This window comes from Pan paniscus, chromosome 7, assembly GCF_029289425.2.
Source record: "Pan paniscus chromosome 7, NHGRI_mPanPan1-v2.0_pri, whole genome shotgun sequence".
Classification (NCBI taxonomy): domain Eukaryota; kingdom Metazoa; phylum Chordata; class Mammalia; order Primates; family Hominidae; genus Pan; species Pan paniscus.
Window position 1 is genome coordinate 95,295,529 of NC_073256.2, and position 18,203 is coordinate 95,313,731.

At 39.0% G+C, this 18,203-nt stretch overlaps 1 pseudogene; it reads right to left on the reverse strand.

Moving 5' to 3' along the window:
- Positions 1–16,541: 16,541 nt before the first annotated feature.
- Positions 16,542–17,702, reverse strand: LOC100975881 (large ribosomal subunit protein uL3-like; annotated as a pseudogene).
- Between the last annotated feature and the right edge of the window lie 501 nt (positions 17,703–18,203).

Sequence of the window (18,203 nt, forward strand, 5' to 3'; positions counted from 1 at the left end):
AATAAGCTATCAACCCCTTTTCTTTGTTCTTAGTTTACTCCAGGTATCTGAAATATGCCAGTTCTGTCCATGTTCCATGTCAGGCAAGACAAAAAAACAGCCCTAGGGAAACACACTGAAAGGCCTGAGACATGGAAGCACATTCTGCTCTCTCTTTCCCCCAAGGGAGAAATCATGGGCTGAGGCAATCTCTCTTAGTGGTGAGTGTGCTGGGTTGAGCAGGAGCTGACACAGGTAAGTAAAATTGCTCTTCATACCTGTTTCAGTGTGGCTGTTCTTGGTCTTTTGCTCACCTTGGGTATTTCAACTTTGTCACTGAATTCTAGACTTCTCATAAAGGTATTATGGTGCATAAATCACTGTTAAATCCATTCTACAGGGGGACAAGGTCTGAGACTTCCTATTCTGTCATCCTCCTTACCTCACTCTCCAAGGCAGGTATTTCGAAATCTTTAAAGCCCCATTTTGTAAATGGCAAAATTGACATCCAGAGAGGCTAGGTAATTTGGCTATGTCAAACAAACAGAAGTAATGAAGCCAAAATTTTAGTTCATGTAGCTTGACTAAAACATCAACAGCTTAACAACCCTTCTCCACTGCTTGCTATTTAGCAATTTTTCCCTATTTACTAAAAAATCTGCTTTCTTGCACAGAAATTATTATTCATTTTTAAATAACCTTTAAGAATATATTTTTGGAAATGAAATCACCAAGTAAATGGCACAACCATTAGAAATATTGATAAATATTAACATACAGCCTTTCATTTTGGTTAAATACATTTTTCAAACTAAGTATCAATTAATAACAGAACAATTTTCCATGCTTTTCAATCTAAGAACTTAAAAATGATGCTCAATTTTTTATTTGCTCCTCTAGTTATTAGATTGAAAATCTTTATATGAGCTAACATGACACTTTTTGGTTTGTTTTGTTTTGTTTTTAACTTTTAAGTTCAGTGGTACAGGTGCACGTTTGTTATAAAGGTAAGCTCTTGTCATGGGAGTTTGTTGTACAGATTAATTTGTCACCCAGGTATTAATCCCAGTACCCATTAGTTATTTTTTCCTGATCCCCTCCCTTCTCTCTCTTTTATTTTTTCTTTTCTTTCTTTTTTTTTTAAATTATACTTTAAGTGCTGGGATACATGTGCAGAAGGTGCAGGTTTGTTACATAGGTATACACGTGCCACGGTGGTTTCCAACACCAATCAACCCGTCATCTACATTAGGCTTTTCTCTTAATGCTATCCCTCCCCTAGCCCCCCACCCTCCAACAGGCATTGGTGTTTGATGCTCCCCTCCATGTGTCCATGTGCTCTCATTGGTCAACTCCCACTTATGAGTGAGAACATGCAGTGTTTGGCTTTCTGTTCTTGTGTTAGTTTGCTGAGAATGATGGTTTACAGCTTCATCCATGTCCCTGCAAAGGACATGAACTCATCCTTTTTTATGGCTGCATAGTATTCCATGGTGTATATGTGCCACACTTTTTTATCCAGTCTATCATTGATGGACATTTGAGTTAGTTTCAAGTCTTTGTTATTGTGAACAGTGCTGAAACAAACATACAGGTGCATGTGTCTTTATAGTAGAATGATTTATAATGCTTTGGGTACATACCCAATAACAGGATTGCTGGGTCAAATGCTATTTCTAGTTCTAGATCCTTGAGGAATTGCCACACTGTCTTCCACAATGGTTGAACTAATTTACACTCCCACCAACAGTGTAAAAGCATTTCTATTTCTCTGCATCCTCTCCAGCATCTGTTGTTTCCTGACTTTTTAATGATTGCCATTCTAATTTGATTTGCTTTTCTCTAATGACCAGTGATCATGAGCTGATGGGATTTCACTCATGATTTGGCTTTCTGTCTATTAGTGGTGTATAGGAATGCTTGTGATTTTTGCACATTGATTTTGTATCCTGAGACTTTGCTGAAGTTGATTATCAGCTTAAGGAGGTTTGGGGCGGAGACGATGGGGTTTTCTAAATATACAATAATGTCACCTGCAAACAGAGACAATTTGACTTCCTCTCTTCCTATTTGAATGCCCTTTATTTCTTTCTCTTGCCTGATTGCCCTGGCCAGAATTTCTAATACTCTGTTGAATAGGAGTGGTGAGAGAGAGCATCCTTGTCTTGTGCCAGTTTTCAAAGGGAATGCTTCCACCTTTTGCCCATTCAGTATGATACTGGCTGTGGGTTTGTCATAAATAGCTCCTATTATTTTGAGATACATTCCATCAATACTTAGTTTATTGGGAGTTTTTAGCATGAAGGGGTGTTGAATTTTCTTGAAGGCCTTTTCTGCATCTATTGAAATAATCATGTGGTTTTTGTCATTGGTTCTCTATATGTGATGGATTACATTTATTGATTTGCATATGTTGAACCAGCCTTGCATCCCAGGGATGAAGCCGACTTGATCCTGGTTGATAAGATTTTTGATGTGCTGCTGGATTCGATTTACCGGTATTTTATTGAGGATTTTTGCATCGAAGTTCATCAGGGATATTGGCCTGAAATTTTCTTTTTTTGTTGTGTCACTGCCAGGTTTTGGTATCAGGATGATGCTGGCCTCATAAAATGAGTTAGGGAGGATTCTCTCTTTTTCTATTGATTGGAATAGTTTCAGAAGGAATGGTACCAGCTCCTTCTTGTACCTTTGGTAGAATTTGGCTGTGAATCCGTCTGGTCCTGGACTTTTTTTGGTTGGTAGGCTATTAATTACTGCCTCAATTTCAGAACTTGTTATTGGTCTATTCAGGGATTCAACTTCTTCCTGGTTTAGTCTTGGGAGGGTGTATGTATCCAGGAATTTATCCATTTCTTCTAGATTTTCTAGTTTATTAGCATAGAGGTGCCTACAGTATTCTCTGATGGTAGTTTGTATTACTCTGGGATCAGTGGTGATATCCCCTTTATCATTTTTATTGTGTCTATTTGATTTTTCTCTCTTTTCTTCTTTATTAGTCTGGCTAGCAGTCTATCTGTTTGGTTTTTTATTTTTTTTTAAACCACCTCCTGGATTCATTGATTTTTTTACGGGTTTTTCATGTCTCTCTCTCCTTCATTTCTGCTCTGATTTTAGTTATTTCTTGTCTTCTGCTAGCTTTTGAATTTGTTTGCTCTTGCTTCTCTAGTTCCTTTAATTGTAATATTAAGTTGTTTATTTTAGATCTTTCCTCCTTTCTCTTGTGGGCATATAGTGCTATAAAGTTCCCTCTACACACTGTTTTCAATGTGTCCCAGAGATTCTGGTACATTGTTTCTTTGTTCTCATTGGTTTCAAAGAACATCTTCATTTCTGCCTTAATTTCATTATTTACTCAGTAGTCATTCAGAAGCAGGTTGTTCAGTTTCCATGTTGTTGTGGGGTTTTGAGTGAGTTTCTTAATCCTGAGTTCTAATTTGATTGCACTGTGATCTGAGAGACTGTTTGTTATGATTTCCATTCTTTTGCATGTGCTGAGGCATGTTTTATTTCCAATTATGTAGTCAGTTTTAGAATACGTGTGATGTGGTGCTGAGAAGAATGTAAATTCTGTTGATTTGAGGTAGAGAGTTCTGTAGATGTCTATTAGGTCTACTTGGTCCAGAGCTGAGTTCAAGTCCTGGCTATCCCTGTTAATTTTCTGTCTTATTGATCTGTCTAATGTTGACAGTAGGGTGTTAAAGTCTCCCACTATTATTGTGTGGGAGTCTAAGTCTCTTTGTAGGTCTCTAAGAACTTGCTTTATGAATCTGGGTGCTCGTGTATTGAGTGCATATATATTTAGGATAGTTAGCTTTTCTTGTTGCATTGATCCCTTTACCATTATGTAATGCTCTTCTTTGTCTCTTTTGATCTTTGTTGGTTTAAAATCTGTTTTATCAGAGACTAGGATTGCAACCTCTGCTTTTTTTTTTTTCTTTCCATTTGCTTGGTAAATATTCCTCCATCCCTTTATTTTCAGCCTATGTGTGTCTTTGCACATGGGTTGGGTCTCCTGAATACAGCACACCAATGAGTCTTGACTCTATCCAATTTGCTAGTCTGTGTCTTTTAATTGGGGCATTTAGTCCATTTACTTTTAAGGTTAATATTGTTATGTATGAATTTGATCCAGTCATTATGATGCTAGCTGGTTATTTTGCCCATTAGTTGATGTAGTTTCTTCATAGCATTGATGGCCTTTACAATTTGGTATATTTTTGCAGTGGCTGGTACCAGTTGTTCCTTTCCATGTTTAATGCTTCCTTCAGGAGCTCCTGTAAGGCAGGTCTGGTGGTGACAAAATTTCTCAGCATTTGCTTGTCAGTAAAGGATTTTATTTCTCCTTCACTTATGAAGCTGAGTTTAGCTGGATATGAAATTGTGGGTTGAAAATTCTTTTCTTTAAGAATGTTCAATATTGAGCCCCAGTCTCTGCTGGCTTGTAGGGTTTCCACTGAGAGATCCACTGTTAGTCCGATGGGCTTCCCTTTGTGGGTAACCCAGCCCTTCTCTCTGGCTGCCCTTAGCATTTTTTCCTTTATTTCAATCTTGATGAATCTGACAATTATGTGTCTTGGGGTTGCCCTTGTTGAGGAGTATCTTTGTGGCGTTCTCTGTATTTTCTGAATTTGAATGTTGGCCTGCCTTGCTAGGTTGGGGAAGTTCCCCTGGATAATATCCTGAAGAGTGTTTTCCAACTTAGTTCCATTCTCCCCGTCACTTTCAGGTCCACCAATCAAATGTAGGTTTGGTCTTTTCATATAGTCCCATATTTCTTGAAGGCTTTGTTTATTTCTTTTCACTCTTTTTTCTCTAAACTTCTCTTCTCTCTTTATTTCATTAAGTTGATTTTCAATCTCTAACATCCTTTCTTCCACTTGATTGATTCACCTATTGATACTTGTGTATGCTTCGCGAAGTTCTTGTGCTGTGTTTTTCAGCTCCATCAGGTCATTTATGTTCTTCTCTAAACTGGTTATTCTAGTTAGCAACTCCTCTAACCTTTTTTCAAGATTCTTAGCTTCCTTGCATTGGGTTAGAACATGCTCCTTTAGCTCGGAGGAGTTTGTTATTACCCACCTTCTGAAGGCTACTTCTGTCCATTTTTCAAACTCATTATCCATCCAGTTTTGCTCCCTTGCTGGAGAGGAGTTATCCTTTGGAGGAGAAGAGGCATTCTGGTTTTTGGAATTTTCAACCTTTCTACACTAGTTTCTCCCCATCTTTGTGGGTTTATCTACCTTTGGTCTGCGATGTTGATGACCTTTGGATGGGGTCTCTGAGTGGACATCCTTTTTGTTGATCTTGATACTATTCCTTCCTGCTTGTTAGTTTTTCTTCTAACAGGCAGGCCTCTCTGCTGCAGGTGTGCTGGGGTTTGCTGGAGGTCCACTCCAGACACTGTTTGCCTGGGTATCACCAGCAGAGGCCGCGGAACAGCAAATATTGCTGCCTGTTCCTTCCTCGGGAAGCTTCATCCCAGAGGTTTACCCACCAGATGCCAGCGAGAGCTCTTCTGTATGAGGTGTCTGTTGGTCCCTACCGGGAGCTGTTTCCCAGTCAGACTACACAGGGGTCAGGGACCCACTTGAGGAGGCAGTCTGTCCCGTATCAGAGCTTGAATGCTGTGCTAGGAGATCTGCTGCTCTCTTCAGAGCTATCAGGCAGGGATGTTTAAGTCTGCTGAAGCTGCCTCCACAGCTTCCCCTTCTTCCAGATGTTCTGTCCCAGGGAGATGTGGGTTTTATCTATAAGTCCCTGACTGGGGCTGCTGCCTTTTTTTCAGAGATGCCCTGCCTAGAGAGGAGCAATCTAGAGAGGCAGTCTAGCTGCAGAGGTCTTGCTGAACTACGGTGGGCTCCACCCAGTTCAAACTTCCCAAGGGCTTTGTTTACACTATGAGGGTAAAACAGCCTACTCGAGCCTCAGCAATGGCAGGCACCCCTCCCCTCACCAAGCTCGAGTGTCCCAGGTTGACTTCAGATTGCTGTGCTGGCAGCAAGAATTTCAAGCCAGTGAATTTTGGCTTGTTGGGCTCCATGGGGATGGGATCCACTGAGCTAGACCACTTGGCTCCCTGACTTCAGCCCCCTTTCCAAGGGAGTGGATGGTTCTGTCTCGCTGCTGTTCCAGGTGCCACTGAGGTATGAAAAAAAAGAAAAAGAAAAAGAAAAAAGCTCCTACAGCTAGCTCGGTGTCTTCCCAAATGGCTGCCCAGTTTTGTGCTTGAAACCCAGGGCCTTGGTAGCATAGACACCGGAAGGAATCTCCAGGTCTGCAGGTTGCAAAGACCGTGGGAAAAGTGCAGTATCTGAGCTGGAGTGCACCGTTCCTCCCAGTACAGTCTCTCATGGCTTCCGTTGGCTATGGGAGGGAAATCCCCAGACTCCTTGCACTTCCCAGGTGAGGCGACGCCCCACCCTGCTTTGGCTCGCCCTCTGTGGGCTGCACCCACTGTCCAACCAGTCCCAGTGAAATGAACCAGGTACCTCAGTTGGAGATGCACAAATCACCTGCCTTCTGCATCAGTCTCACTGGGAGCTGCAGACTGGAGCTGTTCCTATTCGGCCATCTTGCCAGCAACTCCCTATTTTTTTCTTTTCTACATTGCCTAATCGTATGGTTTTATTTTTAATAGTTACCTGTCTTTTTCTTTTTATTGATAAGAATTTTCTGTTTGATAAAAATATTAGAGCCTTGTCATACATGTTGCAAATATTTTTTCTATCTTGTCTTTCAATTTTAGTGGATTTTACTCTGTGTGTGTGTGTGTGTGTGTGTGTGTGTGTGTGTGTCCTTATTCAGGCTATCCTAACCTATTCTAAAATAACTTTAAATTATATTTTTATTTTAGCATTTTTATTATTTCATTGTCTTAACTTTATAACTTAGATCACCTGGGATTTATTTTTGTATAGTGAGCTGGAGAACCAACTTTTTTTTCCAAGCAATTAGTCAGTACCTCAACATAACTTAGAGACAAGTCCATTTCTTCTCCCTGATTGAAATTCCACCTTTTTTTATACTATATCCTCAATATACTTTGTTGTATTTCTGAACTCTATTTGCCTCTATTGATCTATTTTCTCTTGTATCATTACCATACTATCTTGGTTCCAAGCATTGGTGCTATTATCCACTACTTGTTTCACTTGCATTATATCTTTTGTGCTCAACCAGTTTCTAAGCCCCTTGATATCAGAGACTAGAACTTATATTTGGGCCTGTTTGCATGTGTGTCCTTGAAAGCACTTGAAACAATATTATACACTCACAGATCTAAAATTTGTCTGAACCTAGTCTCAGAATTTCATATCAGATCTATCAATCCATAGATTAATATGAAAGCTTTCGAACCTTTGCTACAAACAGAGGAGTGGAAATATCTCTGGGACCATCTTAACCAATAATAGAGATAAATGATCTATTATTTTTTGTTTTGTCCCAAAATTGTCAGAGAATCAGAAGTACTGCTTGCTCTTTTTATATATGAGGGCTATCCAGATCTGATTAGTTTGATTTACAGTATGGCTTAGGAATAATTGTGTTACTCTGCAATGGAATCGAGCAAAATATATTTACTCCAGCCATATGCTTATGGTTTTAGGAAGTGTCTCATGTTGAGGTACAGAAGATATGGGCTTTGTTATTAAGAAAATTGATATAAATTTTGGTTTTATCACCTACTGGTTTTTTGCCTGATATGTAATCGACATGCAATAAATATTTTAAATAAATTAAAAATGAATTAATAAATATATACTTTGTCTAACCATAATATGTGTTACTAATGGCAACAACCTGTCAGAAAGTGGCCCATTTTCAGTGCCATTGTATTCAATGTTTCTTGCTATTAGAACCATTAGAATAACTGTTTCATAGAGAACTCCTAGATGATGAAAGCAAACCCTCCTTTAAACAAACTTAAACTCAAGTATCCAGAAAAGGAAAGGTAAATTCTGTATCCAAATGTCTCTTTCCTTCAGGCATTCTAAAACAAAATAAAAATAAAGCATTTTTCCTATCTAACATATAAATTTGAGAACTAGATTATTTTATTCCTTTTATTCCTTAGAAAGCACCCCTTGCCTCCCTATTTATTCAAAGCCAGTTATTTTCTCGGGAAAATTTACACAATAAGTCTAGTGTTTTATAAAAACTTTGGTGATTTTTTATAGTTCTATGAAATAATAGAGCATAAGCAGTGTCTTTAATATTTAGGACCTGGGCAAAGTGTGTTGTCAAGAGACCTGAATCTGGAAGAAAGTTCATAGTGAGAGAAATAGACAGGGCAGGCTGAATAGGAAGTAGCTAGAAAATCACTAAGGGCACTCGCTGAAAGTGAGATTATGAGGACTTGATTTTTTTAAAAGGACATTAATGAAGACATACAAATGGCCAAATGCACATGAAAAGATTTCAACATTACTAATCATTAGGGAAATGCAACTCAAAACCACAATGAGATACCACACTGCACCCATTAGGGTGGCTACTATCAGAAAAATAGGAAATAGCACATGTTGGTGAGGTTGTAGAGAAATTGGAACACTTGTGTACCATTAGTGGAAATGTAAAATGGTGTAACTGCTATGGAAAACAATATGAAAATAATTGAAAATAACATCTAAAAAGATATATGTACACCTAGGTTCATAGCAATGTTATTCACAATAGCAAACAGGTAGAAGCAACCCAAATACTCATCAATGAATAAATGCATAAACAAAATGTTATATATATATAACATTGTGTGTGTATATATATATATACACAGATATATACAATGAAATATTATTCAACCTTTAAGAAGGGGGAATTTTAAACTAAAGAGCTTCTGCTCAACAAAAGAAAATATCATCAGAGTGAACAGGCAGGCTACAGAATGGGAGAAAATTTTTGCAATCTATCCATCTGTCAACGGGCTAATATCCAGAATCTACAAGGAACTTAAACAAATTTACAAGAAAAAAACAACCCCATCAAAAAGTGGGCAAAGGATATGAACAGACACTTCTCAAAAGAAGACATGCAACCAACAAACATACGAAAAAAGGATCATCATCACTGGTCATTAGAGAAATACAAATCAAAACCAAAATGAGATATCATCTCATGCCAGTTAGAATGGTGATCATTAAAAAGTCAGGAAACAACAGATGCTGGCAAAGATGCAGAGAAATAAGAATGCTTTTACACTGTTGGTGGAAGTGTAAAGTAGTTCAACCATTGTGGAAGATAGTGTGGTGACCCCTCGGGGATCTAGAACCAGAAATAGCATTTGACCCAGCAATCCCATTACTGGGTATATATACCAAAGGATTATAAATCATTCTAGTATAAAGACACATGCACACATATATTTATTGCTACACTATTTACAATAGCAAAGACTTTGAACAAACACAAATGCCCATCAATGATAGACTGGATATAGAAAACGTGGCACATATACTCCATGGAATATTATGCAGCCATAAAAAAGAATGAGCTCATGTCCTTTGCAGGAACATGGATGAAGCTGGAAACCATCATTCTCAGCAAACTAACACAGGAACAGAAAACCAAACACCGCATGTTCTCACTCATAAGTGGGAGCTGAACAATAAGAACATATGGACACAGAGAGGGGAACATCACACACTGGGGCCTGTGAGGGGGTGGGGGGCAAGGGGAGGGAGAGCATCAGGACAAACACCTAATGCAAGTGGGGCTTAAAACCTAGATGACAGGTTGATAGGTGCAGCAAACCACCATGGCACATGTAAAGCTATGTAACAAACCTGCATGTTCAGCACATGTATCCCAGAACTTAAAGTAAAATAAATAAATAAATAAATAAATAAATAAATAATAAAAAATAAAAAGAGGGAATTTGGGCATATGCTACAACATGGATGAACATATGGACATTATTTGAAGTAAAACAGGCCAGTCATAAAGAAAAATACCATGTGAATCTACTTTTATTAGGTGCCTGGAGCAATCAGATTCATAGAGAAAGTAGACTGGTGGTTCTTAGGAGCCGAGGGGAGGAGAGGAAAGGGTGATATTGTTTAATGAGTATAGAGTTTCAGATGGTGATGATGGTTGCACAACAATGTGAATGTACTTAATAAAACTAATGTTTGCACTTTACAATGGTTAAGATGTGTACTTTATCACAAGTTAAAAAATATTTTAAAGCAAGCAAAGAACTCTAATTTGCCTCTATAATCTAATTGGAAGGACAACGTGATGATACACTGTTAATTAAAAACAGAGATCCATGGTGAAAAGTAGCTATCTTTGGGAAAAGCTGCTAAGTTCAATTAAACCACTTAAGTTGGCCGGAATGAACTGGGGAAGAAGGGTGAGACTGACATTTGAGAGAGAAGGATGACAACTCAGGGAGAACGGTTTATGAAACAAATAAGAGAAGAAAGAAAAGATTACCCAGTACCCATGAAAGGCCAGTTGAAAGTAAGTACTATTGATGTATAGTGGAATAAATTACTTCCCCATTCAATGACTTTCCTCAGCAACACTCTGTGACCCAAAAACAAAAGCAAAGAAAACAGATACTAGTGGGAGATCCTGCACTGAGAAGTTGAGAAATGGAACTACAGAAAGGCATTGAGGTAAAGAAATGTATGTGCCCAACTCTTTTCCAAATAGTAACTCATTTGCTGCTCATTAAGGTTCATATAGAAGACTCTAGCTAAGCCTGCACTGGTCTGACCTCCTAGAACTTTCCACATGCTCACAAACTGGTCACCTTTTTACACTTGCAATATGACTGAGCATGCATGTGGTCTATTCATTATGATACTTCGTTAAAAATGTTTCTTTTGCTCTTATATCAGCAAACCATAACTTCAGTAAGATTACGGGCAATAATTTTCACCAGCACTTCAACTCAGTCCTTTGGGAATTTACTTCACCTTTTGAAATAGGTTGTTATTTTGCTCCCATTGTACAAGAAAAGGAAGCTGAGGCCCAAAGAAACTAGTGAAAGTCATTCAGCTACCATGTAGTAATGAAAGATTAAGATTCAGACCTTCTGACTGAGAAATAAAACTGTAAAATAAGATCCCAAACTGTCCACATGAGTTGAACCCCTTGTGGTTGGTGGAAAAACTCTAAATTTTAAAGTGGAGCCATATGGCCAAAGCAGGGTGGGAGGGAGTGGTCACATACCCTGGATTTTTGGAGAGAGAAGCTCTTCACAATCATTCTGCTTTGCACCCCTGAGCCAGAACAGTTTCTGTGATGGGAGCTGCGATATCCTGTGGCTGGAAACCCCTCAATGGCTATTTGAAAAAAACATCTGACAAAGACTTTTCTGGTTGGGTGCTTGGAAACCATCCAATCAGGGTTCGTCTACTTAGACTAATCAGAGATGAACAAGTTTGAATCCTTAATTTGCATAAATGAGCCAGATTGAGAACCTGAGCAAGAACTTTCCCAATTTAAGCCAGAATCTCCATTTGTTATTTGTGGCTTTTGTTTTACACTGATGGCTATGTCTCCCCACTCTGCATTTTGTTTTTTAATAGAAAATAAAGTTCTCCCTTTGCCTTGGCAGATCTCCTTGCTCTTGTTCTTTCCACTGCACTAAGCTGCCCAAAGTAAACAAAGGAGAAGAGAGAAAATGCCCACTTATGAAGAGGGTAGGAACAAGATTTAGCAGATATAAAGAAAGCATAGGTAAGTGTCAGATAAAAGTAAGTTAGCAATCTGTGAGACAGAGCAGCGTTGTTAATGGCAAAATCCAGGATATGAGGGTGATAATGGGTAGTAACAAGGACCAGAAGTTAGGGCCACTGGCAATTTGTTGAGTGAGGAAACTTGATTCGGTATCTCATACACAACATGGATTTTAAAGGTGCCAATGATTTAGTGGGAGATAAGAAATATGAAGAGTGTGATGTGAGTAGTAGCATGAACACGATCTCCAAGTAAAGAAATGGCAGGAGGTGATTGAAATACAAGAGACATTCAGATGCTGAGCTTTTCTGAGTTCACATAAATCACAAAAGGCAAAATATATACATATATGTTGTTTTATATGTAGCATTTTTTGAAGAAACCACATTTCCACTGAAGGAGTAAAAGAAGTCTGAAGATGGAAAGTTTCTAGCAGCAAACTTTAAAAAAAAAAAAGACATAGACTACTTAAAGTGTAAGTATGGGTGTCCTATGGGTGGAAGTAGTGAATAAGGTAAACTGGAATGAGTTTTGAGGTATGGCGGAAGCAGGAGAGAGGAAGACAAATCAGAGAAACAGAAGTGAATAATCTGAGAGTTTGGGAAGTATAATGGAAGAAAGGAGTAATTTTCCAGTATTTTAATTCTGAAATCAGTAGACTGTCACCAGAATAGAGTCAGGCAGAGACTCCCATAATATTTCACATAAGGTGTTTTCTGACTGTAATGAGCTCTCTGGTCATGTACTTTGTACTTCAGAGCAAGATCAAGCACTTTCCCTGCCTGTTTTGTTCTTAAATATACCTCAAATTAGAAGCAAGGTGTGTGCTTACCAGAAACATGGGATACATCAAACCCTAGTCCATGAATTTTTTATAAGCAGAGGAGAATTAAAAGATCAGATTAAATTCAGAGCAATAACTGAAGCCCTGCTCAGAATTAATGTGCCTCATTACCTGAGTGAAGTTTTCAAGAGTAAATACTGCTCATTTCACAGTCAGAGCACTGACGTGGTGACATGTTTCTCACTCACGCAATTCACTCATGATTTAATATGATATTTTATAATTGTGATAAAATATTCTAGGATAGAAATTATGTTTGGCCATTTATGCAACCCTCTATTTTGCACAAATTAATACAATTCATGTCCTGGTATTCCTCAGAGCTTAAATATTTAAATGATGTTTAATATAATCTTCCCCAATGAGCAAAACTATTTTGGAAAAAAAAGAAAGATTTGAATATTGCAATGTGCAATATGTGCAGTGTGCAATATTAAGAAAATGTTTACTTAAATTTGTATTTGTTCAATACTTAGAACAAATGTTTCAGTTAATTTTAGGCTGTTCTATTCTGTTTCTCTGTGCTATTTTTTATTCTTAGGATATTTGTCACTTGAATTTGTCTGTGTTTTAAATAACCATCCATCAGTTTTTATTATCAGTGGTAAGTCGTTTGGAGAGATGACCTAAATCTCACCCATTCCTATACACTCACCGCTTTTATCTCCTCCCATCAAGAAGTGAAGGTTTTTTCTCTACTCTTTGAGTTTGGGTTTGGCCTTTTAAGTGACTCTGGCCAATGAAATATTAGCAGCATAAGATGAGCAAAGATTTTTAAAATATTTGCACACTGGGGCTTTCTGTCTTTGACTCCAAATGAAACCTGGAGACCACAAAGTGATGAACCTAAATTAACCTACTGGATAGATCCTCTGAAGTAAAGCAGAGCACCACTTGACAGTCTGCTAACCACTTCACTTGAGGCTATCTTAGACAATCCAGTCCCCAGTAGGCCACCAGAAGAGTGCAGCCAAGTGAATCCAGGAAAAAAAGATCAGAAGAATGTACCAGCTGAGCTCAGCTGAAATTGCTGACTCACAGACTCATAAGCAAATAAAACTGTTGTTAAGTCAATACATTTTTTATAATTTGTTACACAGCAATAGGTAACTGATACACTAGTATACTATTATCCTCTGAAATAAGTGGCATTCATCCATTTAAAGAGAAGTGGTAGGCTAGGTGCAGTGGCTCAGGCCTGTAAACTCAGTGCTTCCAGAGGCCATGACAGGAGGGTCACTTGAGGAGAGGAGTTTGAGACCAGCCTGGGCAACATAGTGAGACCCAATCTCTATTTAAAAATTTTTTTTTAATTATCTGAGTGTGATGGTGTGCACCTGTAGTCCCAGCTACTTGGGTGGCTGAGGTGGGAAGATTGCTGGAGCCCAGGAGTTTGAGGCTGCAGTGAGCTGTGACTGCAGCACTGAACTCCAGCTTGAGCAGGAGAGCAAGATCCTGTCTCTAAAGAAAAAAAATGAAAGAAAAGAAAAGAGACAGAGAGAGAAAGAAAGAAAGAAAAAGAAGGAAGGAAGGCGAGAAAGGAAGAAAGAAAGAAAGAAAGAAAGAAAGACAAAGGAAGGAAGGAAGGAAGAAAGAAAGAGAAAGAAAGAAAGAAAGAAAGACAAAGGAAGGAAGGAAGGAAGAAAGAAAGAGAAAGAAAGAAAGAAAGAAAGAAAGAAAGAAAGAAAGAAAGAAAGAAAGAAAGAAAGAAAGAAAAGAGAGAGAGAGGGAGGGGAAGAGAAGGAAGAGGGGAAGAGAAGGAAGGGGAGGGGAGAGGAGGGGAGGGGAGGGGAGGGGTAACCAAATCTATGTTTTGATTGACAGGAAAAAGAGGAAATAAAAGTACATCTTACATTAATTCTCAGTCTCATCCAATCACAACTTATACCGCTAATGACCCTAACAATCCTTGATCTTCTAAATCAGCTCAGTGTTTTAGAACTGTAAAAATAAGTAGCTTCCAAACAGTTTTGTTCAAGCTCTTCTATTATTCTAGTAATCCACATGCCAAACCCCATTTTCTAATTTGGTAACAGTGGAATGCTGGGAAGAAGCCCCAGTGTTGGACAGGCATTTTGGTGCATGCCTGAGTTGATCACAGCAAGGCAGTTGTCCCATGTCATTCATGTTACATCACGCATGGGAAAGGTTGCTGGGGGAGATGGCTCAAGCTTGAGTTAGACTGAGTTTAAGACAAGATTGTCACTTAATCCTAAGCCACAAGACAAGACAAAAAGTAAGTGCTATTCAGGCTCCGTACTAATGATTTTTAACTGGGGATGGGCATCATAGTCAGCAGTAGACTTTTACACTACCAATTTTTCCCCATCTAATCTCAGTTTTGCTTTAAAACAAGAAAAAGCATCTGTTTTGCTTGTTTTAACATCACAGGTGACAGTCATGCACAGTGTTTACTAAGAATAACCAATATATGCACAGTATAACATTAATAGTGTGATATTATTTGAGGTTAATAAGAGGACTTTCCAATAATACAACTCCCACTGGGCTAATACGGCGCCTAAAATTACAGTAGTCTCTTATTGGCCGAAAATATATTACATGTCCAGGGCAGTCTTAGCATAAGGGAAAGGCTAGAATTAAAAGACCAGGATTCTCTCTTATTTGTTTAACCTTAGTGAAGTCGTTTAACTTCTCGGTTTTTTCCTCTGCAAAATAGGGAATGAAATATATGCTTGCTAGATTACTGGTGTGCTTGGGGACGTACTCTGCAAACTTTAAACTGCCATTTAAAATAAAGAGTTGCTATCTTTCAGTAGGAAAAAAAACCATTAATTTCTCAGAACCAACTGACTAATTTGAATTCTAGCCTATTACCTAATAAAATGCTGAGAAAACAAGACACGGGTAACTTTGAATTGGGATGGAGGAGATCTCTGAAGTGGGATAATATTTAGGAAGGGAGAACTAAGTATTTCACTCCAATGGGAGCCCCTGAAGTGGAATGGAACAAAATAAGGTGGCTAAAAACAATGTTAGATGCAAGCATTGCCTACTTCTCAGTTTAGCTTCAGATCACCTCAACAAATGGCCCCAGAATGGCTTACAACTCCCAATAGGTTCATTTATTCTTAAATTATGAGACAGGTATGGAGAGAAAGAGTGAAAATAAGATGTATCTTGGAGTAATGCACTTGATTTGAGATATTTAAGTTTTGTAAGCAGTTCTTCTCTATCAATCTCCATTTGAAATCAGGTTATTTCTATTTTTCATATTTGGAAGCATACAGCTATAATAGCAGAATAAGAGGAGGAATTTTTTGGATACAGGAAAAATAAAACTGAATTGCTCTTCTAATTGCCCTACAGACTTAGCCTATATAAATAATTATTCATAATCTTCTTTTATTCTGTAGTGTAATAATTTATTTTTCTTTTGATGGCAATGACATAGGTTCATTTATCGAGGCTGTAATGATGAAAATGAAAACCCAAAAAAAGATGAGCTTATGCACTAGAGAAAAAAAGCATTTGAATAGTTAAAATACTAAACAGTAGAGGTAAAGGTTTTTTCTTTCAAGCTTTCAAAAATGTTATGTGAACATGAATCTTGTGCACTTAGATTCAAGAGAAAGAATGAAGATGTTGATTTGGAGGAAATCACACAATTCTTTTATATTTTCTACTAACACAAAGCTAAAACCTATATGCCTTCCTATTAAAATAACTTTATGGCAATGCTGAACATTTTTCAAATAATTAATAAATTATTTACTAACCTCATGAAGCAGTATTTTTTCCTCCATACATTTCTTTACCCTACAAATCACTAAAATATGCTTTTTATCTTTTTTCTCATTTCCTACAACAAACATAATGGCATATTTTTTTTCTTATGTAATACACTTAAGAACAATGATAAAAGACGCCTGACCAGGTATATTGTCCAGCTATTCTAAATTGAACAGACTGAGACTTGGAGCTGTCATCTAGCTAAGTGGTTTTTTTGTTTGTATGTTTGTTTTCAGTGGAAAATAACTTTTATTGAGATCCCACCAGCTGCAAAATCTGTTCCTGGCATTAAGCTCCTTCTTCCTTTGCAATTTGGCCTTTCTTGAGTGCTCCCACAAATGCTTTCTTCTCCTCCATGGTCTGGAAGCAGCCATGGCCAAACTTGGAGGTGGTGTCAATGAACTTAAGGTCAGTCTTCTCCAGAGCCTGTCATTTGGTCTGCACCAGCAAGGACTTGCGGAGGATGAGCACTCGTTTCTTGGTTACAACCACACAGCTTTCAGCATGACAAAGTCATTGGTCACTTCACCATAGTGGACAAAGCCACCCAGAGGGTTGATGCTCTTGACAGACAGGTCATAGTCAGTGGAGGCATTGTTCTTGATCAGTTTGCCACCCTTGATAAGGTAGCTCTGGCCGATCTTATAGATCTTCTTGTTGATCTTAGTGCAGTGATGGTACTCTTTCTGCCCAGTGCGTGCCCCAGAGAAGGCCACACCGTCAGGATGCCATGCCTCAATACAGGCCACCTTGCAGAGGCCTCAGCAGATCTTGCGGGACAGCTTCTTGGTGTGCCAATGACTGGTGACCCCTTTGTAGCCTTTGCTCTTTGTCACCCCAATGACATCAATCATCTCGTCCTGCCCAAACACCTGGTTCACAGGTACCTGCTGCTCAAGCCTCTCGCGGGCCCAGTCCAGCTTCTCAGCCACAGTGCCTCTGTTCACCTGGATCTCCATCACATGGGTCTTCTTATGGTGCAGAGGAAGCACAACATCTGGTTGTGGGTAATGATATGGATGACTTGGCATTACTTCTTCATGCTGCTGAAGTCCTTCTCCAGCTGCTTCTTGCCATCCTCATCCAGCCATTTGTTGCAGTACTTGGTGAAGGCCTTCTTCTTAGATTTATGCCAGTTCTTATAGAAATGCCTCTTGCACTCATCACTGATGTGCTCAGTGAAGACGGTCTTGAAGGTCCAGAGGTCTTGAGGGGTTCCCACATAGCCCACAATGCCCGCGACCACCATGGTTATCTCCACAATGGTCACAGCCTCTACCACCTCCTTCTTGTTCACCTTGGATCCTGGCCTGTCGACTTCCCGCACGATGTGGGTCATGCCTGCCTTGTATCCCAGGAAGGCTATGAGGTGGACCGGCTTGGAAGGGTCCTCTTTAGGGAAGCTCTTCACCTTCCTGTGATGCCTCCTGCTGCACTTCTGAGGCAGGAAGCTGAGGGACCCATGTCTGGGACCACGTCTTGAGACAGAGTCTTGCTATGTTGCCCAGGCTGGAGAGCAGTGGCGTGATCTTGGCTCACTGCAACCTCTGCCTCACAAGTTCAAGTGATTCTCCTTCTTCAGCCTCCTGAGTAACTGGGACTACAGGCGCCTGCAACCACGCCTCGCTAATTTTTTAAATATTTTTAGTAGACAGGATTTCACCACGTTGGCCAGGCTGGTTTTGAACTCCTGACCTCAAGTGATCTGCCCACCTTGGCCTCCCAAAGCGCTAGGATTACAAGAGTGAGCCACTGCGCCCAGCCAGCCAAGTGGTTGTGTTACCTTCTGGGGATGTTCTGCAAATGTGCATTGTTTTACTTGTCTTGATTCTCTGCCTAGATATTTATAAATAACCCAGGATCATTAAACCAAACACGATAAACAGACAAATGAATAATCAATAACAATATAGTATGATAGATAATGTAATAAAAG